The sequence below is a fragment of the Lacerta agilis genome, chromosome 8, assembly GCF_009819535.1.
Source record: "Lacerta agilis isolate rLacAgi1 chromosome 8, rLacAgi1.pri, whole genome shotgun sequence".
NCBI lineage: Eukaryota > Metazoa > Chordata > Lepidosauria > Squamata > Lacertidae > Lacerta > Lacerta agilis.
Window position 1 is genome coordinate 13,041,610 of NC_046319.1, and position 26,846 is coordinate 13,068,455.

At 46.4% G+C, this 26,846-nt stretch overlaps 1 protein-coding gene across 2 annotated transcripts in view; it reads left to right on the forward strand.

Annotated features, from left to right (window-relative positions):
• The first annotated feature begins 15,793 nt into the window (after nucleotides 1–15,793).
• Nucleotides 15,794–26,846, forward strand: part of CASZ1 (castor zinc finger 1) — a 310,573-nt gene continuing 299,520 nt past the window's right edge. Inside the window, exon 1 of one of the 2 annotated variants that reach the window (XM_033156194.1) lies at nucleotides 15,794–15,969. The gene's annotated coding sequence lies outside the window, so the exon portion shown is untranslated. The remainder of the gene's footprint in view (nucleotides 15,970–26,846) is intronic. The other variant, XM_033156198.1, reaches the window with a different exon arrangement.

A 26,846-nucleotide genomic window follows, 5' to 3' on the forward strand; every position in this document is an offset into this window, starting at 1 on the left:
TGTCATGCTGGCCACATGTCCCGGAAGCTGTACGCCGGCTCCCTTGGGCATTAACACGAGATGAGCGCTGCAACCCCAGAGTTGGACACGACTGGACCTAATGGTCAGGGGTCCCTTTACCTTTAGAACAAAGGACAGTCATTAGCCCTACCTGGCCAAGGCAAGAACTTTGGAACACTCTTTTGTTTTGTAGATATGTGTGCCTGGGAGGGGTTCAAGGAGGGATGACATAGGTGTCAAGACACTCAGGTTACCACCCTTGACCCTCCCAATCTGTGATGTATCTGTGATGTAGTAATGATGTAGTTTGGGGGTGTTACTTGGGGAATTAGTAACTAATAAAAGTTGGGGTCTCTTCCTGTTCGGGGCTTCCATCTTGTTTCACCTCATGGTGGGTGGAGGTCCTGTCGCGACAGTATTCTTTAATAAAGACCAAGCCTACTGGCTGCTGTTTTGCTCCAAAACTTTGGCTGAAGTCTCAGTTTTGTCTAAGTGAGCCCTCAGATTTCTCCGTTAACACAAGCATGCATAAGACAAAATTGTATATATATTTTTAAAGAACCGATTTATTGCAACACATGACAGAATCTGCTTTCCTTGCATTATGTTAGTCAGATGGCCCTGGTTTAGGTGGGGAGATGTAATGAGAAGAGAAAAATGGAGGAAGAAACCCTTTTATGTGCCCCTGCTTTGCTGGTACCCTAAGCAAGTACTTAGTCTGTCTATTGGCACTGGCAGAACACTTTTCTGAGAGGCGGTCAAATGTTTTTTGAGACACAGGTCTTACAATGTGTGCCTTACCATGAGGAACATCCAATGTTTAAAGCAAACTTTTGTGAGAAGGGAAGGGACTGGGCTTGCCTTGTTGGCGGGGGGCCAAGCAATAGACAAACTGCAAAGGACTCTGTATATCTTTAGAAAAGGAGCTGTGTGTAAATGATCAATAATAAACAAGAAGGTGGCAGACAGAAAGGGGAGGGGATCTTAAAGGAAGGAGGGCTTGCCACAAGCTGATTGGGTGAATAAATGGATTTCTCAGGTCTCATGATAGCAAACGATATCTCAAATGTATTAAGTCACAAAGAAAAATTAGATAGTGTAAGCTGAGCCATCCTGCATAGGGTGCTGAACTTTTTCGATGACTTTAGAAGGCCGTGTTTACAGTAACTCCAGCTCACAGCTCAAGGAAGACGCAAGCTATTTGGGAGAGGAGAGGAACCAAATCTCTCTCTCTCCCCACAGCCCTTTTTATGTACCCCAAATGCACATGCACCTGTTCTCTTAGGCAACTTGGTTTAGATACTGTTGCCTTTTCTGCTTTCATTTATTGTACTTTGCTTTTTTTATCATGAAAAAAGCACATAATATATGTATGTATTTTGCTTATCGGGGGTGATAACATTGAAATGGAACACAAGGCCATTTTAAATAGCAGTCAATTGCCTTCCCCACCCTGATAGGGCCATTAGCTGTTGCCTCTCCAGATTTTTCCACATCTATATTCCCAGTAGTTGTTTTTATTTTCCGTTTTTGGCAGCGGGAAATGGTTTAAGGAATACTTTAAAAGGGCCTTTAATCCTTTAGGGGTGGAAAATAGACCATTCAGGGAAGTATTTTTGTAAAATAATCATTCCTGGCTTAAACAGCCCCCCACCACCACCACCCATTGAAAGCACCTATAAAAGCACAAGCACATGGCTTCCTTTCCCAAAGAAATATGGGGAAGTGTCATTCATTAAGCTTGCTGGGAATTATAGTTCTGTGAGAGGTAAACTACAATTCCCAGGATTCTTAGGGGAGAAGACTTAACTGTTAAAGGGGTATACTGTAAATGTGCTTTAAACGTATGGCATGTATGTCACCATGTCACACCCACCCCACATATGTCAAGCATATTGATGATGTATTACAACCTCTAGGTTAGATTACTGCAACACGTTATAGATGGGGCTGCCTCTGAAGACTGTTCTGAAACTTCAGCTAGCCCAAAATTCCATGTCCAAGCTGCACATCAGGGCAAGATGGTTTGAGCATATAATGTCAATCCTGGCCTGAACAAATTGGCTGCCAATTAGTTTCCAGGCCCAATTCAAAGTGCTAGTTTTGACCTATATAGCCTTAAATGGCTCAGGACTGCAACACCTCAAGTACTGCCTCTCCCCATATGAACTAGACCAGACTCTGCAATCAACATCTGAGGGCCTTCTTCGAGTGCCTCCTCCACGAGAGGTCCAGAGGGTGGCAACACAAGAACAAGCCTTTTCTGTGGTGGCTTCCCATTTGTGGAATGTTCTCCCTAGGGAGGTTTGCCTGGCGCCATCATTATAGGTGCCAGGTGAAAGCATTCCTATTCTCTCAGGCCTGTGTCTAATTTAACAATCAATGGCCTTTTAAACTGGGAGGGGATATTGTTTTTGTTTGTTTGTTATTGTGATATGTTTTTTGTGTTTTTATATTGTAAACCTCCCTGTGATCTTCAGATGAAGGGTGGTATAGAAATTTAATATAGTAATAATGATACCCATAAGAGCATAATAATTACTTTTCTAGACCTGTATAGTCAAGCATCATTCCTTCTGTTTCTGATGATCAGACTGTAAGTGCCATTAATTATGTGGCCAAAATGGCCCCGCCACAGAGAAGAGGGAGGTTTTTGGGTGGTGGCCTCCCTTCCCGCTGAGATACGACTGTCATGGACTCTAAATATTAACTTCACCCCCCGGAGGCGCACTCCATTGCCTCTTGAGACAAGACAGGGAAGACTGACCAGGTAACTTGTGCGCCTCCTTTGGCTGATACACCCCTTCATGTCTCTTTATCTTTAAACCAACCTTGGATTAGACTGCAGCCCTTCGAAAAGGGGACACCTTCAAATAGAGGAGTGTCCTCTATTAAGTAGGACACCCTACACAGTTTATATTACCAACCCACATCCTGCCCCCTTGTTTGCTTGTACATTTGTTTGATCATGTCATCCCAGAATGTGAACATACCATGTCCTACAAAATTTCCAGGGTGGCTTATGAAAACAAGATAACAGGACAACAGTGTGGGGAGGCCAAGTGGGCATCCCTGGGTGGGGAATTATATGGGCTGTCGCCACACAGAATGTGACACTCTGGTCACTACCAACCCTATCTCGGGATAAGCAGTATCAAGGACAAGGAGTTGGATTCCTCTTCATCAGGTGGTGGAGTCAAGGACTCCAAACCTGGAGGGGAAAGGCATGCAGGGCCATCCTCTCCAAAGGTGACCTCAGTACATATATGTAGGCCAGCCAGGTGACTGCCAGCTCCTTTTGTTGTAGCGAATTTCATCCATTAATTACATGTTTCACAAAGAAATGCTGTCTTACACCATTCTGTCCACCTCGTGCACTTCTTGTGATATGCTGGGCAGATCCAGTCGTAGGTTGGCATGAGTTTCCCGGGCTGGGTTGAAGCAGCAATCGCATGTCCCATAAAGGCAAGGTAATATCCAGAAGACTAGGGTTGTAGCTGACGGAGTATAGGTTGAGTCCAGTAGAGCAGAAGCCAAAGCTAGGTTGTGCAGGATTGCAATCAGCAATGCAAAGCACAGTCTGTCAGGACCCTGGACAGGTCACTGTGACTGGCTAGAACTTGCCCAAGCACAGCTGTTGTCTCAGCGGCACGCAGAGGTCTTCTAAAGGTTGGTTGATCTGGGTTTGCTGCTAAACCCATCTCCTTTAAGGAGCTGTCTGTTTCTTATGCCATTGCTTGATTCTGTTGATGTAGGGAGAAAGGCCATAGCTCAATGATGGTAGACAGTACTGAGCTAAATGGACAAGTACAAGGCAGCTTCCTGTGCTTGTAATGTAATCTATTGTACAAAGATCACCACCACATCCATTCTTCCACCCACTTTTTGTGTCTGGTCCTGGCCAGCACTGGCATCTCCCTCACCTGCAAGGGAATGGAGTCCTCAGGCTGAAAAATGTTCCATTATTATTATTATTATTATTATTATTATTATTATTATTATTTGTACCCCACCCATCTGACTGGGTTGCCCCATGCATTGAAATATATGTTGGAGGGGACACTGCAGTGAAAAGCCTTTTCAGAAGAGGAAAAGCAGACAAAATCACCCCCTCCCTAACTAGCAACACACCTGCACAATTCCTTGCCCCTAGGCATCCTTGGTGGGCAAGGAGACTTGAGACAAAGACTTTGAGACTCCTCCGAGCCCTCAGATCACATGAAGGTCTTTGAGGTCCCGCTAGGTCTGATTTGATTAGTATTCTGTATTTATAATATCTCCATAATGGTAAAACAAAGGAAAACAAGCCCAGAGAATGCATTTTTAATCATCAATCATTGCTCTTTGTTTGTTGTGAATGAGTGGCAAAGTGGGATATCGAGCCTCCTGTAATCTTCTGTTTTTTCACCTCAGCTGCTGCAGCAACTGAGTGTGCAAGAAGGCAAATGGGAAGGGGGGGGTGAGCAATGTAAGGCTGCCAGATATAAAATTCAGAACAGGGTCACTTTCGAACAAGTCTTGTGCAAAACCTAAGTAGGAGAGATAAGAAGACATGTGAGGGAGGCTATACAAGGCATGGTTAGTTAGAAAAGCATATTTAGGGCCTCTGTGAACTGGAGTTTTTTGTGGGTGTCTTTTGGAACATGTCATTCATGCAATACTACTGCTTGAGTGCAGGTTTATACTGAACTGTCCACACATTGTTCTGCTGTATCAGTTGCTCTGTGATGCTTCCCCAGTGTACCACATGCAGTCACCTGGAGGGGCACACTTGCACTATAGAAGTGGGAGAAAAACCAAACGTGGAACGTTTGTGGTAGGAAAAGTGGGATTTGCACTGACTAGAAGCTGTGGGGTTTGCACTAACGGAAAACAAAGTGGCATGTCCACTGCCAAACATTTTGCAGGTATGAACAGTATTGAGAGTGGGATCACATAACACCATGAGCACAAATCAAGAATGCACAATATAAAGGACGTCTGGAAGGACTCTTAGTGTGAGCAGAAAGTTGCTCACACCAAGGATCCAGGAAGGAACCTTGAGGTTTTATGCTGTCCCTTTGTATTATCTAACCGAAACTGCAATACAACCCTCAGACCAGCAGATTCAGTAGCATGTAACCAAAGCAACATGGCACACAGGAAGTCAGACCAGTGGTTCATGTATCTCAGTAATGTCTACACTGGCAGGGGCCCTTCCATGTTTACATCAGGAAACATTCCCAGTCTTGCCTGGAGATGCAAGGAACTGAATGCAAGACCTTCTACATGCAAAGCAGATGCCCTGCTGTTGACCTTCTTCTGCCATGCTGCTCCTTCTTCTGCCATGCTGCTGTAGTGGCACAGGAAACGAGGATGCAGTTTGGGAATAAGACACATTAAAAACTGCAAGATTTCTGAGTAAATATTCAAAAGGACAAGCCATACAATGTATGGGTCTAAGAAGAGCATTAGAAGAGGCTGCTGGGTCAGTCCAATGGCCGATTGAGTACAGCATCCAGTTATTGCAGTAGCCAATGCTGCGGGAAACCCTCAAGAAGGACCCAAGCACAAGAGCACTCCCCTCTCCTGTGGGTCTGGTTGTCCAGTCCCTGGTTCATACCCCTCCCCTCTATGGTTCACCTTAATGCTAAAAGAGAGTAATTTGCACAAAGCTACTCCCTTCTAGTAAGATGATACCTGAGCTAGAATTTGAACCAAATGGCCTGTATTGAATATTAGTCCTATACAGGCCTATTGAAATCAAATGGACATGACTAAAATAGGCCTATTAATTACAACCCCAAATCTCAAGCCCTGGATCTGAAACCCGAGGAATGCCATAGCCAGGAATTCCACATGTGTCTCTGTCCACCAGACTCTGAAGGGAATGATGGAGAAACCAGGCAGGTCAACCACCACCAGAGGTCAAAGCAGGTCTGATTCCTATGAATGCATCCCCGTCTGATCAGCTTCCTGCTGTTGCATTCTTAGTCTTCCTGACCAGGATCAAGGCATCATGAACCATTCAGAATCATCTCTTGGCAAGGCCCTTAAAAGAGGAGGGACGGGCTCCAAACTCTTCCCTCACCTTACCTGCTTTCTCGGAACAGAAGCTGAAAAGTGGCTAAGGGCTTACTAAATGGAATTGAACTGCTCAAGCGAACCGTGGAACCTCCCCCCCCCCCTTAACTGAGCAGAAGCGGCCATTTTACGTGTGGAGGGCCTAGCAGCCTCCTCCTTATCTGCTCAAAGCGTCGGTTTGAAATCAGCAGCATCCAGCCATCGGAGGAGAGCCGGGAGCAAGCCTCGGAGGAAAAATGGAACAGATATCCAACATATGTACCCTATTGAAAAATAATAAAAGGAAAATGACTTTGTCATTACCCAACATTGGTTGGCCTGGATATGGGCTTCTCTCTCTCTCTCTCTCTCTCTCTCTCTCTCTCTCTCTCTCTTCTCTCTCTCCCTGTTGCCCTCACCACTTTATTGTTTGCACCATAAATAATGCTTCCAATTTAGCCTTCCAGGTGACCATCCCCTCCTGCCACTTTTACAACGGTCTAACACTTAATCAGGAATCAAAGCCAACATGTATCATATGCCTAGGCAGGGGGGGAGGGATGTTGGGTGGCCATGTGAACTACTTTACACAGGACAGTCCTCTGTGAATCAGGGTTTCCCAAACCTCTGAGTTCATTGCCTCCTAGAGGAGCCTATAAAGTTGTCATTGACCCCAATCCAAACGCTTGGAGAAAGGAAATAAATACCCATGTGTCATCAACAACCACTTTGAGAAGTGAAGCTCTGCACACTTTTGTTAAGCTATAAAACAGTGAGGCCTGAGGGTGCTGTTGTATTGTGGCACCCTCTTTTAAATACAGAGGTTTCTCGTTGGTGAAAGGGGTGCACTCTGTACATGCTCTTGCTCTTTATTCCCATAGCTCAAAGTTCCTTATTAAACATTTGCTTCCTAGGCCCTTTTTCAATCACTTTTCAACCCCCATGTATTTATTCACCCCTTGAACAGTCCCAATACTCTCACCCCACCCCCAGGGGTAGAGAGGTGGTCATTATCGGCCACTTTTAGGAGCCCTGCTCTGTTTGAAGTTGTCCTCTGTTTGAATGACTCTCCAATCCAAGCCTGGTTTAAAGATAAGCCACCCTAAGGAGGGAGAGCAGGTGGGATCCCTGAAGTTGCCCATTAACATTTTGCATCTGGACAGCAGAACGAACAGGCACACATGTCACCTGGTGTCTTCTTATCCGTGGTGAGATACTTTATATTGCATTTCTGTTTAAATCATAGTATTTACTTTTACATTTGCACGTGCAAATTGCCAAATGCAAATTTTCATGGAAATAGGGCCCCACCTCTCATCATCTCTTTTGTTGGGGGCTGCATAACTGACCACCCTGCAGTCACGGAGTGTCATATATTCGAGGAGTATTCCATGTGCCTTAATCAACATCAGAACTGGGACAGAAGAGGAGCCCCTTTGGAACAGACTTAAAAGGCCCATCTAGCCCAGCATCCTGCAGGTAGGGCCAGATTAACCATTAGGAGTAATAAGGCTATATTACCTTAGGTCAGGGGTCAGAAAACTTTTCCAGCAGGGGGCATAGCTGTCAACCTTCTCTTTTTTGCAGGAAATTCCCCTATCAGTACTATGCTATAGACTATAGCACTGATAGGGGAATTTCCCGCAAAAAAAGGGAAGGGTGACAGCTATGGCAGGGGGCCGGTCCACTGTCCCTCATACCTTGTGTGGGGCTGGAGTATATTTTGAAAAAAAATATGAACGAATTCCTTTGCCTCACAAATAACCCAGAGATGCATTTCAAATAAAAGCACACATTCTACTCATGTACAAACACCAGGCTGGCCCCACAAATAACCCAGAGATGCATTTTAAATAAAAGGACACATTCTACTCATGTAAAAACACGCCGATTCCCGGTCCAGGGGCCTGATTTAGAAGGCGATTGGGCCGCATCTGGCCCCCAGGCCTTAGTTTGGGGACCCCTGCCTTAGGTCCTTCTACTTTTTAGGCTCTCAGTTTCCCAGGTCAGCCATGAACCTGGTGACAATCATAGGGTTGTTGTTGTTGTGAGGCCGGGGTGAAAAGGAGATTCCTGTATGTGTGCCATTTTGAGCCCTTTGCCACAATTAATGACTTTGCCAATGCCAATGGAAAAAGTTTAAAAAGAAACAAAGAAAAAAGAAAGAAAAAGGAATGAGTGTAGTGAATATTCCGTGCTTATTTTCTCTTCGATTGAAATACATTTGTTTAATTTAAGATCATATGTTTGCTGACTTTATTAACTGCTTGCAAGAATATAATAATGCATAGGCTCTTGCCTCCTGTCAGTCTAAGGCTCCCTCAAATCCTTAATCTAAATCCCAGAGCAGAACACTCTGGATCATTTCTGGAGGCCAATTTGATCTAGTTCTATCCCTCCTTGGCCTTTTGCCGTAAACCCTAGATCTGTTGGATGAAAGAGTCTTCAGATCTTCCTCTTGGAAGAAAGGCAGAGTTGGATCCAATGCCTTGCAGACAAGGAGTGGCAGTCCAGGCACTTCTCTGTCTCTCTGCCTCTCTCTCCTGTCAGTTCCTTTCCCAGCTCTGCACCTGACTCAAGGTGCGGCCTTGAGCAATAGGCATGCGTTGGTTTCTGAACCTGTAAAATGGGAGCAAACAATAAAAGGACACCTGCCTCAGCAGGGCGGTGAGAGGCCTAATTAACAAGCAATTAGAAAGAACATCCTGTCTCAAAGGTGCAAAGGACTTTGTCAGCGGATGAACATTTCAACTATGCAACCGGAGAACCTAACAAAGTTAACGTTCAGGATCACAGATATTTTGCCATGTCTGTGGAATTATATCTGGCGCAACTGGAGTCATCATCAGATGTCTGTGTTTTGTAGGCATAAAATTAAATAGGAAAAGAAAAAGGTGAGTGGCAGCATCAGGCTGCAACCAGATGTGGAGTGAAATCCAGGAACCAGAAGCCATGTGCCACGATTCTGGATACAGTGGATACAGCTGCTGCCCAGGAAAATTCTCAGCCTGACATGGACATTTAAAAAAATAAAATAAAGATTTTCTTGATTTACAAAGTGCAATGTCTCTCTCGTATTTTTCCATATAACATTTTTACAAATCAATTTTTGTTGTTGAGACAATAGGAAGAAAAGGGGGAGAGAGGTGGGTGGGATGGGGAGATAAGTGGGGTGGGGTGACGATGTTTTTATTTTACTTAATATGAGTAGGGTTTGGTGTCAGCGTTGTTTGTGTAGGTTCTCTGTTGTTCGCTTGTGTTCCTTTGGCGGTGAGAGAGGTTGGGGTTGGCGTAGGATGTGATTGTTCGTTTGTGGTTGGCTGTGGTGATCTTTGGTTTCCTGTGTGAGTGGGGTTGGTGGGTGTTTTGGATCAGGTTAGCCATATTGATTTGTATGCTGTCGGTAGATTTTTGTCATTGTCTTGTTGGGTTGTGTGTGTGCTGAAGGGGAACCAAACTGGGCTGACATGGACATTTTGATAGCCCTTCTATGTCAAGGGAAGAGAAGGAACAGTCTATTGGGTGGAGTCACTCTAGAGCCTAGGGACTGTTTTGCTGCCCAGGGAAGGCTCTAACCTTGAGCAGCAGCATATCCTCTAATAAAAGAGGGACATTTCTAACTCCCCTGCAACTGACCTTCCTCAACCCCCCATTTTTGGGTGATCTTTGTCCCCACCTGCAGAGCATTTCCTATCAGAAGAAGGGCAGGTGCCATCACCACTACACCAACAGCACACAGCACACACACCCTTCATCATCCTGAGAAAACCCCTTAATCATTATTTTATTTTATTTTATTTTATTTTATTTATTCTTTGGTAGATTTACAAAAAGAAAAAGAAAACACCAATATAATAATTTGAGGAAGGGGTGAGATTAGAAATGGACGCACAAAGCATTTAAAAACAAACAAACAAAAACCAAGGTTCCTTTCGCTCCACTTCATTCCCCCTTTCTTCCTGCCTTCTGCCTGCCACTCAGACCCATTGCTTCACACAGGGCTGGGTTTCGGCATCCGCAGCCTCTCCTCCTCCTATGAGCTACGAGAGGAAGGAGACTGGCAGTGGCGGCCATGGGATGCTCCCTCACAGCCACCGTTGTCGCTCAGGGCAAGCACTGGCTCATCCTCCTCCCCGAGCTTGGCAGTGGCAGGGGAAATAGAGACATTCCAGGATCAAATCAGTAGCCAGGATGGCTTTCGTAAATCTAGAACTGTCCCTGGAAAATCGGGACACTTGGAGGGTATGCACCACTGATTCATTCAGAAATGTGTAAAGCCACAGGTTTCTGAAGTCTGAACATCCATGCATTTAAGACTGAATGTTGGTGGTATGATCTCTTTCTGATAGCCCCCGTAGGTACATCCCCATGAAATGTCCATAGCCATACTCCAAAGGGAAGACAAAAAAATTAATGCAGCTGTATTGCTCCATGTATTTGTCTACACCCCCACCCACAAAGAGCAGCAGTAAGTGACACCATACCCCAATTCATTTGGATAAGCGTGGCTGCAATCCTATGCATGGTTTCTATTGAACTCAGTGGTGCTTACATCTGACTGCATAGGCTCAATGCGGGTTCACCTTGAGCTTTAACAACAGTTCTTCAGCCAGCTGAAATTCAACCTTCAGCTTTTAATTAGAAACGGAAGCAATCTTGCAAAGAAATGTTTGCAGGATGCTAGCAGCATGAAGTAGGAACCCCATCAGTTATTTATTTATTTATTTTTATTACACTTATATTCTACCCATCCAGCTGAGTTCTCTGGGCAGTTCACAAAAACAAATAAAGCCCCAAATGCAATCCACACTGTTATTATGTATGAGAACTGCCCTTGACTGGCACTGAAAAAGTTCCCATTGCCGGTGCCAGGCATGCTTTGCTGGGGAGAGCATTAGACCGATTGGGAGGGCACCACTGAAAAGCCCTGATAGATGGCACTCCTCTTCACATGCAGGACCGGCACTAGGGCTTCTTGCGCCCTAGGCGAACCACCTTCTGGTGCCCCCCCCCCAGCCAAAGCCTGTTTTAGCGGGTGGGGGCAGGACCGGCACTAGGGCTTCTTTTTTTGTTGAAATTAATCTTTATTTCCCGCCCAAGCCTGGCCAGCGCCCCCTCCATTTTGGTGCCCTAGGCAATTGCCTAGTTCGCCTAAATAGACGCGCCGGCCCTGTTCACATGGACTATTTGGGCCACTTATGCTTCCAGTGACAATAATGATGAAGAAGGAGCAGAAAGGTCCTCATATAGGGCCATCAAGGTGGTCTCAGTGCTATAACTGGGCACAAATTGAAGTAAATCCAGAAAATCAGTCTAATTCAAGAGTTCCTAGACTTGCTCAGTGATAGCCCACTCCAGAACCTTACCCAGTAAGAGTATGTTTGCAATCAGTCTGTTGCGTATGTAGATCTTTCATGTCCATTGATGGAGAATCTCCTCCCCTCCCACCTTATAACTGGGTCCACCGCTGAACCATACTTGCAATCAAGAAATGTATACTAACGTTCAATTGAAATCTTCTGTCCTGCAATTTAAGACCTAGTCCTGCCTTCTCGGGCAGAAGACAACTCTTGCCCTCTTCAATGTAACAGCCCTTCAGGTATTTGAAAAGTGTTTTCATGTGTGTCCACCTTCTCCCACACTCCTGCTTCCCTTCTCTGGATGCAGCCATGCCTTACATTTCAAGCACATGGTTTCCCCCAAAGAATCCTGGGAAGTGTAGTTTACCCCTTAAAGAGCTACAATTCCTAGAACCCTTAACAAACCACAGTTCCCAGGATCGTTTTGAGGGAAAGTAATGTGCTTTAAATGCCTGGTGTATATACAACATGCCCCCTTCCTTTAGCCTTTCATCATTGAACTTGTTTTCCATACCTTTGTTGCCCTTCCCAGAACTCCTTCCAGTCTGTCCTTCCTAAAGTGCGGCATCCAGATTTTGCAGTTTAGGGGAGGGGGCATTCTAATTTATTATTTCGAACCATCTTTGGAGACATACCAGCAACAACATAACCTCACCACTCAAGAAGTTCACAGGACCAATTTTATATCTGGTTCAAGCTGGCTTGCTTCCATCCATGATCTTGATGCTTCTTTCTACTCATTTTCACCAGCTAAGGCAACAGGGTGGAGATGTGGGCGGGGGGAGAGGGGGGAGAGGTTAGCCCTTCATGTAAATATTTGCCTGATTAAGACTTTTTCTTCTTTCTTTCTTCTTTCTTTCTTGCTTCTTTTTTAAATAATGTGTAACCCAAGAGCAAAAGTTTCATGTGAGAAAATGGCACTTGGCAAACAGTGGTTCCCTGATATGCTCTAATTGCTTTTGGTAAACTGACAATAAGGTTGGGGGGGGTTGCTGGAAATGAAAGCAGATATGACAACATTTAATGCTGAAGAGTGGCTGCTGCTCTTTGAGCAGTTCATTTACTTGGCTTTTCCATACAAAGAAGACAGAGACGGAGATAGACCGTGGGGGGGGGGCACACACTCCAAGAGAGAGAACGGGACTGGACTCCACAACAGGTTTGTTATCAAGTGAACAATGTATTGACGAGGGCTGTATCAAATCTTGGCCCTACTCAGAGTAGACCCATTGCAATGAAAGGGCATGACTAACTTAGATCTGTTAATATCAGTGAGTCTGCTCTGAGTAGGACTTAGTTTGATAAAGTCCAGGGACATTTCCCTTCCCTTCTCATCATATTAGATGGTATTGGAGTGCAATCTATTCACACTGAATAAGAAGTAAGACTTACGTGCTCAGTGCAGCTTAGTCCCTTCCTATACTCGTTTAGGAATGCAACGTTCGTTCATCTCCCAATGAAATCAAATGGTGGTAGTTTCCAAGATGGAACCGAGTCCTTCCTCATACAACATGTCATTCACAAGATGTGGTGAGGGCTTCCATTAATTTTGGGGTGCAGGGCGGGGAGGCACATGCAATCCTAATTCCATGCTCTCCCAAGTCCATTCCCACTTTCTGTTCACACTTGTATCTCAGCGACGTCTACGCTGGCTTGGCCACGGAATAGAAGATGGCAAGGATGTGCTTTACAGGGACCTGGCTTCAGGCACTAGGCCTGTTGGCAGACCAACTCTGTGCTACAAAGATGTCTGCAAACAGAGGTGCATTTAGGGGGCATTGCAAATATGATGTAGAATGGAAGGCAAGAAGATAGGAGCCCCAGATTTTGGCATCACAAGGCACCACTGAAATTTGAGAACCCACATGTGACATGAAGGCTGGCAACATCAAGCCCGCTGTGTGGGAATCCCTTGCAGATGACTGCTGTGCCTGAAGACAGTCAGGTTGGGAGGAGCAATGAAAGAAGAAACGCCATGGTGCCCCTGTAGGAGGAAATCTGGATGCCTGCATCTGCCCCAGCTGCAATAAAACATGTCGCATGGAACCCTTTGAGCTCCAGCCTCACCCATGATGCCTTCATGGTGCCCATGGAACTTATGAGCACCTTCCCCGCCTGCTTGGTCATGAGATGGGGAGGGTGGTTACTTGAGAAAGACATAGAGCTGAAGGAGGAAGTTGGAAGGGGTGCACTGTCTCCCACTTCCTTAGCTCTACGTGTTTTACACTAGATCCAATTTTCACTTAGACTTCTTGGAAAAGTAGAGTGCATGCACACATGTTTCTGTTTCTAGGCAGGGGACGGACAGAAATGGCCAAAGGGGGCAGCACCCATAGCCCTTGCTCAAAAAAATTTTTTTGCCCATGAACCTGATACAGTAAAGCAGGGCCTTTGTAGCCATGGCCCCACGGCTGTGGAGCATCCTCCATCTGGAAGCAAGGGATTAAACCTTTTTGCTTGTATTCCAGAAAGACCTACCTACCTCCCCCACACTCCATCTGGAAATTTCCCTTCTGGACCTCTTCCTAATGGAACTTCCCTGGCTGCCTGGTAAAGTTTCTAAAAGAAGGGTCATAACTTGGTGGCAGAACATGTACTTTGCACATAAAATGTGCCAGCATGTCATCTCACGTTTTGTTCCAAGCATCTTCAGGTGGGGCTGTGAAGGTTGGATAAGCCCTAAGTTGTGGACCACTTGCTCATGGCTGCAAGTGAGACAGCCGTGGCTTGGGGTTGCATTTTTTGTTGTGTGGCAATATCAGGACATCTTGCATTCCTGCCCATACCCCAGAACTTTGCAAGGGATCAAAATCCCTGCCTTGCCTAGCCAGGGATCCCCACTTGAGCCAATCTACTTCTTCTAAGTAGCAGCATGAGCAGAGGCTGCATGCCCAAAAGGGATCTAAGCATCCTATCTGTTGTCCACTTACAGGCTCTATAAACCCTTTCTCTACAGCTCCTAGGCAGCATGGAGGAACATTCTGGTAGCCATAAGAAGGTGTTTCCAGGGTTGATAGTCACCCTGAAATGATATGCTGTTCCTATCAGACACTATTGGTCTTCCTCCCACAATTATTACCATAGAACTGTAAATTTTCAGCAAGAAAAGCCTATTCACTTATGGTACGGGAGGTCAGCCTTTATGTCAGCAAAGACCCACAGGTAATAAATTAGAAGCACTTACCAAGAAAAGAAAGTTACGGTACTGGGATATATATACCAAGATGGTTTCCCACCCCCGTTTCATTGTTTACATATAATAGTAAGCCGCTCCTGCGATTTTATGAGAGGGCGGTGTTTAAATACTTTTATAAACATTTTAAATGCTTTTATTAAATAAATGAATGTGTTCAAATCCAAAACTACAAAAAGACAGGACAGTTGTTACTAAACTCTTACATTAACTCAGAATAAAGATTCAAGATTTGTGTGCACTAAGTCCAACAGAGCATCAAACTTAGTTGGTCTCTAAGATGCTACTGGAAGGATTTTTTTTTTTTAAATTTTGTTTCGACTACAGCAGACCAACATGGCTACCTACCTGTAACTATCAATACATGTATAAAGGTAAAGGGACCCCTGACCATTAGGTCCAGTCGCGGACGACTCTGGGGTTGCGGTGCTCATCTCACTTTACTGGCCAAGGGAGCCGGCGTACAACTTCCGGGTCATGTGGCCAGCATGAGTAAGCCGCTTCTGGTGAAACCAGAGCAGCGCACAGAAACGCCGTTTACCTTCCCGCCGGAGCAGTACCTATTTATCTGCTTGCACTTTGACGTGCTTTTGAACTGCTAAGTTGGCAGGAAATATATGAATACATCATAACTAATAACATGGAATTATAATTCTAAATATTAAAGAGCAAAGTGGCCAGCAATGGGTTTTCATACATCACAGGAAAACCAGACATAGACCCCACCTGGTGTTATTATTATTATTACTGTATTATTATTTTACTCTTCAGTTTTATGAAATCCGTCAAAAGTCTATGGGAGGAACACAAGGTTGATAATGGTCACCTTGGTTTTGTGCTGAAAACGGTCACAGGCAGAGTGAGGAGGGGAGATGGATCAGAAAGGAGAGCAATTGCTCTTAGGCAGGAGGACAACGACAACAACAACAACAACAACAACAACAACAACAACAACAACCAATCTTGCCAGTGTATTGTTGTCCAGTCCGGGTTTTGCAGGCGCCCCTCCTCAGCTGGAGTTCCTTGCGAGTCCGTTCCATGCCTTTTTCCTCCTCTCTATTTTTCCTTCCCCTTTTTTTCCTTCCGAAGTCCCCCTTTCTCCCTCGCTTTCAACCCGCGGAGAGCTCGCGTGGGGCGGGAGGGTGTGTGTGTCAGATGGTGTCCGGATTCCAGTCCGGGTTTTGCGCGCCGCCTGCACCCCCGGTAGAAATAGGAAAATTCAATAATCAAAGCAAAAGGGAAGCGAGCGAGAGGAGGGGGAAAAAAATCCCGGATCAGGGCAACTTTGATGGCGCATGCGCGCTGTAAGCCTCCATCCCAAACACACACATTTCCCTGTACTTGGAAAGTCACCCAAAGCAGCCCCAAGTGCAGGTAAGACCTTCTGCTCTCCCCTCCTTGCCCCCCCTGCGCCCGGCCCCAGACCCTTCCTCCCTGGGGGGCTCCCCCGACTCCTCGCCCGTGCACTTTTCCGCGCCTCGTCCCGGTTGGCGGCGGCCGCTTTCGCCCCAGCAACTCTCTCCGCGCCTCGCTCTCCCCAGTGCGCGCTGGGCTGGGGCAGAGAGGGCGAGCGGCGGCGGCATTGCTTGGAGGGCGACGCAGGCGGCTGCAGTCACTGGGGAAGGTGGCTGTCGCTGCCCTGACCAGGGAGGGGGCGTGAGAAGAAGGGGCTTTGCACCGGCCGAGAGAGGGGGCACTTGTAAAAAGTGTGTGCGTCGGGGAGGGGGGTCGCGTTACATTGCACTGCACAGGACTGTGTAGGTCATTGCGCGCGGAAACGGCGCGGGGGTTTGCAATGCGCCTGGAACGGGATGGAGGGGCCAGGACTTTGCGCGTTGATTTTTCTCCTTTGGGTGGGGGCGGCTGGAGAGAGAGAGAGAGAGAGAGTTTGCTGCTGCGACCCCCTTTCTCACACTCCTCTTTCTGCCTTTCTTCGTGGGGCACTTTGAGAGGAATGGATGCAGGTGGTTCGCTTTCTTTTTCCTTCTTGTCCAGAGTTAGGGGCGGGAGGAGAGGGGCGGACAGGCAGGCAAGATTCTCGCAATTCCCAGGACTTTCTCAAACAAGGTGGGTGGGAGATGTCCGCGCGTTTGGCGACTCGTCTTTCCTTTCCTTTCCTTTCCTTTCCTCTCCCTCCCCAATCTCCCAAGAAGCTGGAGAAGCCCCCTTTCCTTACACAGGGGAGGGGGCACAGAAGAATACTGGATCTCCCGGTTGCCTACAGTTGCAGATGGTGCCTAACCATTTCCCGAAGACTTTAAAAATAGTTCCTGGGGAGGGGGGTGGAGGAAAGGGAAAGAAAGGGCAGGAGGGGGGAGGGAGGCAGAGGACGAGGGGGCGGGATCTCCCCCACCCCCTCCCCAAATTTTGCTCTCAGGTGTCCGCGTTTTCAAGACAGTTTCGGGAAAACATTTCTCCCTCTTCCCACTTTTTTTTTAAAGCTGAGTGCAGGTTGTCCCGGGGGGTGGGGGAGGAAAGGGTTAGGGTCCCTAAAAGACTGAGAATACAGGGACGTTTTTTGTCTGGGCTGGTTCTTGGGACTGGAGTCGGAGCTGCTTCTGCTTCTGTCGGTGCGCAAAGTTTCCCCAAAGTGGTGCTTTGGAGAGGAGACCCCGGGTGCGCGCTGACTTTTGGAGAGATGGACGGAGGGTCCGGAGCGCACGGTGGCCGCACAAGGGGGAGAGGAGAGAGAAAGAGAGGGGGAGAGAGAGAGGGGGGGCGATGTTCAGTATTTGCGTCGCCCTGCGCTTCCGGGGTGGGGGGCTCTCCTCTCTAGCTTCCCTTTCCCCAACCCAAGTTATTTGAGCGTTCCTAAGAGGGCGCTTTTGGGGCGATCCGGGGTACTTTGTGTCTGCCCCCTCGTTTGCAGCAGCAGGTTATTTTTACCCCGTGGTATTTGCAGAACGAGCAGCTGATTTGCCCCCCGCCCCGTCCTTTTCACGCACACTCTCTCTCATTCGTATTTTTATCTCCTGCGCTTTGGAGAAGTTGGGTCTGCTGGGGGCGCGCAAGGGGTAAGGGACGTTTCATGTACAGAGGCTGTTTGTTTTTTGGAGGGGGGAGGCCGGCAGGCCGGCAGGCGAGCGGTTGTTTGTCGTATTGTTTGTGTTGGCGGTGGGGGGGGGGGGTTGGCTCGGCCTAGGGGTGGAGTTGCGAAGGGCGGGGCGCCCTGGAAGGAGTGGGGTTTTGGTGAACGCTCCTCTCCATGTTTGGGCGCTCCCGGGACGAGGGAACAGGTGTCGAGCTGTCAGTCAAAGTTCGGGCCTGCCGGGAACGGGGGCGGGTGGGGTAGGGACAGCAGCAAGATAGCGGTTAAAAATAAGGGAAAGTAGAGGGTTTGGGGCGTTCGCAGAAATTAAGAGAAGGGGGTGAAAGCGTTGGACGCAGAGCGGGGCACATAGGCTTGAGTTCTGGAGAGAGAATGAAATGATTGCATACTTTCCTCCTCTCTCAAATCTGCCTCTCCAGATGTATGGTCGGATCCTAAGCTTCTGGGGTGGGGAAAAGAGTCATTTTATGCAATAAAGAGAATCTTAATTTATTCCTATTTGTTTTCTTGGGGAAGGGAATAACATGTTACCCCCACCACTACTACCATTAGATTTTGTTGCATACAAAAATGTATTGGAACAGGGCAGGTAGTGGGGAGAGGTTGGCATAGGGTTGGGGGTGGTTGTGTGCCCTGGGGAGAATTTAGCGGTGGTTGAAAAATCTGTATTCTGCTGGTGTGTGTGTGTGGGACTAGAAGCTTCTGTGTGCTGTCCACAGTTTTAGGTTACATGTGTGCATTTGTCTTGTGTCAGTTATCCAAATAAATATTTTCTCCATGTTTTATTTCTTTTGCTGGGAGAGAAAGGTGGCTCAGTGGCTAGCAAGGATGGAAAGGCAAAGCTGGGGTAAGGGCCTGTGGGTGAGTGGGTGGGGGTGTCATCTGGGAGGGTGGGTGCCACCTCCTGGGTTTCTTTCTGGGATTTGCTGCTTGAGAAAACTTTGGGGGAACAGGGTGGTGTCGTGGAGGTTTGATGTGAATAGATGTGGTTTAAATCTATCTGGCTTTTGTGGGAGGGGAGGGAAACTTTGAGAACTTGATTAATAAACTCCATGTGTTCTTTCCTTTCAACATGCTTCCCTTCTCCTGCCTCCCCCCCCCCCCAAACAGCTCTTTCCTCAAGGCCGTATGTAACTACATTAGGGATCACCTTAATCTTTCCCGTTGGAATACATTCACTCTGGCCTTCCTATTTCTCTCCCTAAGTCTTTCCTATAAGCCATCTTTGTGTGCGTAGGGGAAATAACTTCTTAGTTTTACTTGATTGTCACCTTTTAAAAACCAATTTTTCCACCGGCTAGGAAGACTTTATGTGGTGGTGGTGAAGAAGCAGAATATTAGTGAACTTAGTAATCAAGTTTCCAGATCTTCTGCCTCCTGTTTAATTTATTAGACTACTTATTTATTCTGTTGATAATAATCTGTTGCAGGTTTCTATGGAGATGTTAAACTGATCTCTTCAAGAAATCAAACTCCATATGTACTAAAGTGTTTAAAGAAGTAGCGTGGGCTCTTTTTCTTCTGCTGCTCTTTTTGTTTGTTTGTTTGTTTTCTTCTCAAACTCTACGTTATTTGGTTGTTCAACTTATATTTTCCATATTGATGTGCTCAGAAAGGGGCAGAACTGGGGTGGGAGTGAGCAGAAAAGTTAAAGGGTATCGATCATCAAGAGTCTGCCGTTTGTGTGAGTGGGACTCTGATCTTGAAAGATTCTGTCTAAAAACTGTAATAGAAAGAGCAAATTAAATGATAAGGCCCCTTCTTTTAAATATGCTGGCCTGTGGTCAGACAGACCAGTAATTGATGCAAATAAAATCTTGCTTGCTGCTACTGCTCCATTTGAGAGGTGGTCCTTCCACTTCTCCTTCACTTTATAATAAGTCCAAAATCAAATATAAAGATTTTTTGGGGTAAAGTGGATGTTCAGGGTATTATTGTTTTATCATTTATTTTTTAAGTGCAGGAGGTCAGAATCGGGAAGAGTTAATGCATTAGAGGTTTTTTTAGTCTTTTGTTTCAGCTTAATGGGAGTGAGCTGAGGGGGGGGGGAGAATAATACATAGAAAGCTTTTCTCTTCAGAGCAGTTCTCAAGGAGATGCTGCAGACTTCTAAGTTCCAAATTGCCCAACGAAACTTTTTTCTTTTATGTTAAAAGTGTCATTTTGTGATGGGTGTCATATCTTTTGGAAGCTGTCCTATTCCAAGACCCATTTAAAGATGGTGTAGACTTATTTTGGGGTTCCCGGGCACCTAGCAGGTGCCAACCTGGTGGCACTGCCTTCTGACAGACGGGCAAAGTGGTAGGTTTAAAAATATGCCTGTCGTGCATCTTATTCCGTCCAAGCTTCGTTTCGCCCTGTTATCCAGTGCTATTCTCTTTTCAACCTTTTTTGTTTCTTAAAACAGTGTCTTCTCTCCCCCCCCCACTCTCCAGTTTACTTTCCCCCCTTTTCCTTTTAAAACACAGATACATGTACATTCAACCTGCTCCAGCCAAAACAGCACTAAACAGACTTAAAAACAAGACTAACGTAAGCCTAACTTGTCTGATGAAATCCACATCCTTGATTGCTTTTCATCTTATTAATTCTCTTGTGTGTTTATGTTTTTGTCCCTGCTGTTTCAGTGGAATTTGATCACCATCCTTTTCCTTCCATGCCTGCCTAGTCTCTCTCTCTCTCTGTCTCTCTCTTTGGTAAATCTTTTGGGTAGCTGCTTCTCCCACCCCCTTTTTCTTTATTCTTTTTAAAAAATTTGAATTGCAAACTGGACCGACAGAAGTGAAAAAACAAAACAAAACACACACACACACACACACACACACACACACACACACACACGGTACTCAGAAAAAAGAAACACTGTGGCTTTAAACCCGGGAGTTTGCATATTCCCCTTGTATCTTTCCCCTTTGCTAATTATTGTGTTGTTTTCAGAGCAAATATGTCATATCCATGGCGACCGGGCAGGTTTATTGTCTTTCAGAAGCAATAGCTCACATAAGTAATTAATGACTTTTTTTTCCCTCTGGCTTAGGTTAAACAGATCATTCAAGGAAAGTCATCTCTCCCCCCTTTCTCTCTCCCCCCCACCTCTCTCTCTCTCTCTCTCTCTCTCTCTCTCTCTTAGCTCAGTGACATAAGAACATGAGTTAGAACAAGAAAATACTTTAACCAAGAAGTCAGTGGCTGACTTCTCTCTCTCCCCCCACACCAACATTTCTTTTAAAAGCTGGCCGTGTCAGTTTTCCTACAGCTGACATTGTCATTTTTTACAGGAGAAAATCCTGATTCTGAGGGGAGGAGGGACAGGATTTAAGATGAATAGTGGCTTGTTGCTTCTGCAATAGGGAAAGAGATGGTGGACAGTGGATATTCCACTGTGACTGTTGCCTGTAGTCTAGTGGGTGAACCCCCCACCCCACCGCAAATTTATTAAAATGATCAGGGCAGGGAAAAAATACCCGGTGCTTTTAAACTTAAGGGAGGCACCTATGAATTCAGAACACACACATATGCTTGAAAAATAGACGTGTCTTTCAACAAGCTTTTTTTTTTTAATCAAACGATTACTCTGTATTAGTGTTCTCCCCCCTCCTTGAGCAAACAGAAAAAGCAAGATTTAGTTCAAAGGGTGAGGGTGGAGTTTTAACTTTCAGAAACTTGTAACATTCTGTTCTAAGCCACCCCTTCTCTTCCAGTGGTCATCTGCTTCTGTCCTTTTGCCCACTTTTCTTTTTAAATACTTTATTATACCAGAATGTGTTATTTGCTTAGATCAGGAACTGGCTAACCCCCCCCCCCCTTGATTTACTGTGACAATGTCTTCTTCTTTTTTGTCCTCAACACAAGTCACACACCCCACATATATACCCTTACTTAATTTCATTTTGAGAATGATTTACACCCAACCAATCTATATAAATATGAGGGGGGGGGGCTCTACTGCCATAAACAGAATGTTCTGGGCAACCTATCTAATCTTTTTTAAAAAAAATAAATAAACCAATCCCAAACAGCCATGCCTGTTTGACTCAGAGCAGGTCCATCTCTCTATTCCACAATATTTCTACCTGAACTTTTTTTTCCTTTTAAAAATGTTTTCTTTGCAACAGCAACTCCAAAAATTAAATAGCAGGTGTTGCTTAGTTTAACCCATATCTTGTTGATTTCGTGGGTGGGTGGGAACACAAATACTGCTGTGAGTGTCTTGAAATGGTAAGCTTCATACCTAGATGTACCGGTAGTTGGGCTCTGTTTGTCTGTACGGTATTCGACAGCTACCGATGAAGTGGTCATATGACATGTCCAAGTGACAAAACGGGAAGGTTTTTGGGATGGCAACCCCAAAATCATTTCATAAGTGGGCAGCAACCGAGTCCGATTGTTGTTTTTCCTTTTTAAAAAACCATGAGTGTGCGAGGTGGCCCCGTGTATGAAGTAGCTTAGTAATTGAGTCTTCATGCGTTTCTGATGTCTATATCAGAGTGGCAGAAGAAACGGGCAAGTGGAGAAGGTAAATAGCAGGTGAGAAGCCAGCGCTCACCAGGCAGTTGAAATATTAACGTACAGCTAAGGGAATGTTTAAGAGCTGCGTCTTCTTCCCATTTTATTTAGATGGTCTATTTCTTCCCTTGCCATTTACCTCCCCTGAGCCCCCCCCCAATTATAAGCAACAAAGCCGCCTTCAGACATGGCTTTTGAGAGAGCATCCTAGGATTCTGAATGCAGCCCAAAGTCAGGAGGACATGTTTATAATATGGAGAATGGTTGAAAGGCTTCCTTGAAAAAAATGAAAAAAATTAACCCACCCTCATCTGAAATCAGCTTGTCAGTTGAACCAATTTTTATTTTATCATTTTTTAAAAGTTAGAATAGCCAGAAGTTGTCCTCCTGTTCTTTTCCTGCTCTTCTTGGTCCTCTAAAAGGGAATAAAACTGCTTTTATCCGTAAGGCGGGGATGTTCCTGGACAGCGTTTATGATCTTTCCAGGCGTGTTGATGTGTACAAACAAGTGCTGGGACATGGGAGGAAGCCTGCAAAGTACCGGGGTGATGGAGGGGTTTGGGGGGGGGATGGCGGCAGAAGAAAGAAGGACCTCAAGTTAACTCGCTCTAGTGTCATGCTGCAAGGCGAAGAAGGGGAAAGCAGGAGTAGTGTCGTAAATTTTGCTAAAATTAATCAACCGTTTAAGAGCCCCATGTTAACGAGCCTTTTCAGGCAGGCAGGCAGCCTTCCTTTTTCCGTCTTATTCCCCCCCCCCACCTCATTTCAAAGTCCAGGAAGGAGGGGGGGATCTTCTGAAGGTGGGGAAGGGAATTTTTAAAAGGGGGGGTCAAAAGGAAGCGAAAATGTGGGGTGGGGAAGGGAGAAATTAGTGCAGAAATAATAATAATAAACTTCCCTCCCCAAAAAGTGGGGGTTTGATTTATAGAATATAAATCCTCAAGTGTCCTTGATCCATATTGTCAGGCCTTTTTTTCCTTTTTTTTTTTTTTTGGTCAGATTTGTCCTGTGTGCCTTTGACGGAAAAGGCACGTAGGGAAAGAGAGAGAGAGGAAGAGCGACAGAGGGGAGAGAGAGAGAGAGAAAGAGGAACGTGTTCTCAGCTTTGTAGCTCATTATCATTCTTAATAAGTCTTAAGGAATAAAGAGAAGCACTGAGTGTAAATGCTGGGTAATCCTAACACTCCTCAAGGTGAGAGGAGTCTTGAGGACACGGGAGAAAAGCGGGGGGGGGGGGGCAGAGGAACTGGTTGTGGAAAGGGGGGCAGGGACTAAAGGGGTCCTTTTCAACTTGGCTTGTTGGCCTAGCAGCCTCAGACATACCATCGCTCACTGGATAAACTTCTACCCAAGCACAAGTTTGGAAGATGGGCTTTCCTGTAAGCTGTGCGGTCAGCAAGCCGAGGCTCCGTGCGATGTTTATTAAAAGTTTGGTGTTTGGGAAGGAAGCGGTCACTTTTTCTTCTCTCTCCACCCCCCCCCCCAACCTTAAAACCACCTGAAGCCGTTTCCTGGAGAGTCTGTGCCTCTGCTGTTGAACAGAGCGCTCGATGCAGCCTGCATAACCGTCACCCGCACGGTGGCTGCTGTCCACGCCAGCTCCCACCGCGGGTGCTGCACCCCAAGGCATCTTCCACGACGGGCAGAGCACCACTTTCTGTAGAAATCCTGCACGCGGTGGGATTGACCTTCATGCTGCCGCAGCCAGCCACAAGCACCCCAAGTGCCATCCGCTGGGGGGAGGCGTTTGTGAGCGCAGCGTTCCTCCCCCGCCCCACGCCAGATTGAATGTGACATAATGTGCATTTCTTCACAGGAGTGCACGGGAATAATTCCCGTGGGAGATGTTAATGTCAGAATGGAATATCCACCTGGATTTCACATGAAAGACTTCCAAGGAGAATACTCGCTTCCTTCCCTGTCCTGGCCAAGCGCCTTCCCTGCATAAATGTTTGTGGGTTATCCTTTCTTACGTACACTCGCCCCTCTTTTTGGGTAAGGAAAAGTTTCACAGCAGAACAAGCCTGTTTTGTTTTTCCTTCTAGCTTTGAAAAAAATAACTCTCCTGTCACATATCAGGTTTTAACCTTCTCCCCCTGTCCGCTGTCTGAAAGCGTATCGCCACCTCTTGTGCTTTTATTTCCTGAAGAATTTATCTCCAGATACTGTTGCTTTTTCTTCTTCTTCTTTTTAATTGTAGGAAGAGGATGCCTTGTAAGTGTGCAGCTTTGAGCACTGGGTGGCTTGAGGTTCTAGGAACCGTTCTGCAGGTGCCGGGCGATCCTTTCTACGAGGAGGGCTGCTTTTTAAAATAGAAAATAAATCTTAACCATGCAGCAGGGGAACACGGCAACTCCTTTAAGTCTGTCACTGGGGAACTTGGGGGTGAGGGGGCTGGAATTCTCTTGTGGGTGACCTTGAACCTCTCCGACCTGAGCATTTTAAACGGGGTGCACAAGCGGGGGGGGGGGGGGGAGCCAATAACACTTTGGCTGAATATGTACCAGGCAAAAACCTGCCTTTTTCGCAAGGTGCTTTTCCTAGGCACTTCTGCATAGACTTTCCTTCAGCAAAGGGGCTCCAAGGCCTCCTATGCCTCTCCCTTTTTTAAGAACATAGGCTTTATACCCACTCACTGCTCCATCTAGCTCAGTATAATATGCCTTGATTGGCAGCGGCTCTCCAGGAGTTTGGGCAGGCGGTCTCTTCCAGCTCTACTTACATATGCTGGGGATTGAACCAGGGACCTTCTGCATGCAAAGCAGGTGCTCTGCCACTGACCGTACTTTGAGTATGCCCCCTCCAACTCCCTGAAACTCCCAGGGGGCAATACCAAGACTTTTGAGGAGCCTTAAATACCCTGTAGAGAGATTGAAGCACTCGGGGTGCCACCACCAAATGTTTAGGTCTCTGGGGTTTCCCCAGCTTTGCCCAAGGAGTGGGTGAGTCAGCTTTGTGAGGTAAATTGTCCTTCTGAGACTCTAGCCATGAACATGGGCCTCCCTGGGGGAGGTCAGCAGTTGCTACCACAGGCATAGCCTGCTCCCTGCCCCTTTCCAGAACGTATCTTGTGTTTTGCGGTATCGGCACATGGCATACTTGGGCAGCTGCCAAAGCCCCAGCAGCCTGGCAGGTCCTGCTGCGGACGCTTGCCCTGCCCACTTAAAAAAAAAAAATCCTGCCTGGCGTTCTGAGCAACCCACAGCATAGTGGTGTGCTGCGATCCAGCTGGAAACCAAAATGGCGCTGCCACAGCAACCTGGTGATTCTTCCAAGTGTGGTCCACCAATAGAGGAGGCATTGCCAGCATTTGATTTTGGAGGGTCCTCGGGGAAGGTGCCCTCACTGTCCCTGCCATGGGCCTTCTTCCTCCTCTTACAAGCGACTGTTACCTACCCACTTTCTCTCATCGCACCCCTGGACTCAAGTCTGCTCAACCATCTGGGATGGGAGAAAGTGAGAGTGGGCCGAGTTCTACTCCATCTCCTCGCTCTTGTCTTTGCTTGTGTTATTGGTGAGGGCCGGTTAATGGTGCAGGGTGGCTGCGAGCAGGAAGAGCAGGCCTCAGCAAGTGCCTATCTCCGACACTGGCCTTGTGAGGAGCCCAGGGCCTACCCTTCCATGTGTGACAGTTGGGACAGGTGTTTTAAGAATAAGGACCATTTCAGCTTTGCCTGTAAGGAGGAATGTGTATTTTAGCTTTCCCTGTAAGCCCACACAAGCTACTTAGACAAACAATGCACACCAAATGAAATACTGGCTTCGTTCACCAGGTCTAAATGCCTGTGTAGCTGGGGAGGAGGCTGTCCCCAAGGCAGTTGACACCAGCTTTAGAACCGTTGGCTGGCTGGGGCTGATGGGAGTGGAACCCCCCAACATCTGAGGGACCACACATGTTCCCTATCCCTGGCCTAGAGAGAGGCAGTCTTGAGCACTGGCATTATTATTATTATTATTATTATTATTATTATTATTATTATTATTATTATGAGAAGAAAAGGCTAAGGTTTAAACCCTGCACAGATCTGAAGTGGAGTCCCTAAGATGATTTTACGTCTCCTTCCAGCAACGCCTCCTGATACCCAACATATTTCTCTGCTCTCATTTGGACCACATCAGCGCAGCCAAGCGCGCGCAGGGGGAGGTCCTTGTTGTTTGTGCAGCCCAAGGCCTCCATGCACACTGCCCAGGCTTGCACCCCAGAGAGGTCACTTTGGTTCTGCTAATGCGACAAAAACAACATGGGAGTTGTAAGTTACCAGTCTCTGCAGCTACAGTAGGTGCTGTGATTCTCCCATGGTTTGACTTCACCCCCCGGAGGCACACCACATTGTCTCTCGAGACAGATGCCAGCAATTAGCATTATTTATTAAATTTTATACTGCCCTTCATCCGGATATTGCAGGGCAGTTCACAACATAAAAAATACAAGATGAGAACACAAAATGCATAATAAAACAAGAGCAAGAACAAAAACCAAACCAATTACCCCCCTCCCACAAAGGCATTTAAAAGCACCATAGAATGTTATTCAGCCAAAGGCCTGGTAGGATTGGGGAGATGGCAGCATTGGCTTATAAGGCACCATGTGGAAAAGGGCTGACCAAAACAGAGACTGAGGCTGAAGATGAAGGATGAAGGAAAGTTAACAGGTTGGAGATGAATTGGGTGAGCCTACATCAAACCATTGCCGAGG